The following is a 1,947-nucleotide window of genomic DNA, read 5'->3' as shown; positions in this document are numbered from 1 at the left end:
TCTGGTGTGTGTTCTCTATTTCTGTGTTTTTAATTATTACAAACGTGTCATCAACATATCTGACCCAGAGTTTGGGTTGAATTTGCAGTAAGACTGTTTGTTCTAACTTTTGAATAACTGCTTCTGCTATGAGTCCAGAGATCGGTGAGCCCATGGGTACTCCGTTGATTTGTTCGTATATCTGGTTGTTGAATGTGAAATGTGTTGTGAGGCACAAGTCCAGTAGTTTAAGTATGCCGTCTTTGTTGATAGGTTCAACGTCCTGTTGTCTGTTATGTCTGTATAAATGCCGGAGGAAACATCACAGAAGCGCTTCGCAGGAGGCTCCCAAGCACTGAGGATGTCACCTAGACAGGGGACGAAACGTTTGCAAGACAAATTCCCAACTCGGCGAACAGAACCACAACAGTCTTTTATTAAGCTGTATTAGAATAACATTATCATATTATGAGGCCATTAAAAGCTGCTCACTGACATGCATGGAAGTAAAATAACAAAGCAGGAGTCCAGAGGAAGTCAGAAGGAGGGTGGCTTGAGACTGGTGCACAAAGAAAATCCTGCAGAAGAATCACAGGAAAGGTTAGAAAGATCAGCCACATTATTCCCAAAACTTGTTGTTCAGTTGTTTGCATTTCAGATAGAATAACTTTCAAGCTGCCAGTGCCGTGAGCAGAGTCAGGATCTGGAAATGTTTCAGCTCGCAATTATTTTGTAAGTCTGAGGGAGGATGAAAATCTAGGCTGAAAGGCAATCACTTCCAAATGAATTCTGCTGAGATCAGGTCAGATTTGTAGCACTAGAGGTGTACATAGAAATGGTGTTAGTTAAACTGAACCCCTCAGGGTAGCACCAGTCCCCCACCCCTTCCTTGGCGACCAAGCCTTGTCACCTCTAGCTCTGCTTCTTAAACGTAAAGGCAGAACATTGGTTTTCTTTTGCGCTGGTCACTTTCTAATGGTCACTCTATTAATTAATAACTTTTAACATAAATTATCAGTCTATTATTTCTTCTTTCTTCTCAGTTAATTATTAACAATTTCTTTCTACTTTAGTTTTAAACAAATCATGTTCAGTTTCATGTCAACTGCTACACTAGATCTCAGGCAGCTGCAGCAGTGTTTCTGCTGAAGGGGAAAAAGAGGCTGACCGGAAATCTGACTAGTTATTGCAGGACTGGCAAAAGGGATTACTTCTATTCCAAAGTAAACAGAAAGTGTTGGAAATGCTCAATCAGAGGTCACTAACCTTTTATCAGAACTAGTGCAGATTATGAAGCATTGACTCTGTTTCTCTCTCTCCACAGGTGCTACCTGACATGGTGAGTATTTCTGCATTTTCTATTTATATTTCAGCGTTCCAGCATCTACGATGCGTTGCTCTGTTATTATATGTTACAAGCTGGGCACTTATAAGCACGAGTTGTTACAACTTAAAATGTGAAAATATGTATCACTCAATGCCAAGTGTAATTTTTCTGTTAGCACACATATTCAAGAGGCGTTAGATACAGCACTTGGGGAAAATGGGATCAAAGGTTGTGGGAAGATAGCAATATGAGGCTATTGAGTTGGACAATGATCGTGATGAATGGGAGAGCAGATTCAAAGGGCTGAATGGCCTCCTCCTGCTCCTAACTTCTATTTTTCTATATTATTGGCGATTTTGTTGGTTCTAATTTATTGGTACCTTTTGCTATGTTTAAACTGAGAAATGAAACCAGAAGGTAAAAACAATGACTGCAGATGCTGGAAACCAGATTCTGGATCAGTGGTGCTGGAAGAGCATAGCAGTTCAGGCAGCATCCAACGAGCAGCGAAATCGACCCCACCCTCCCCTAGCTTATCTCTCCACGCTTCAAGCTCACTGCCTTTATTCCTGATGAAGGGCTTTTGCCCGAAATGTCGATTTTGCTGCTCATTGGATGCTGCCTGAACTGCTGTGCTCTTC

This window comes from Chiloscyllium plagiosum, chromosome 13, assembly GCF_004010195.1.
Source record: "Chiloscyllium plagiosum isolate BGI_BamShark_2017 chromosome 13, ASM401019v2, whole genome shotgun sequence".
Taxonomy (NCBI): Eukaryota; Metazoa; Chordata; class Chondrichthyes; order Orectolobiformes; family Hemiscylliidae; genus Chiloscyllium; species Chiloscyllium plagiosum.
The sequence above is the reverse complement of the archived record's forward strand: the minus strand, read 5'-3'. Positions refer to the sequence as shown.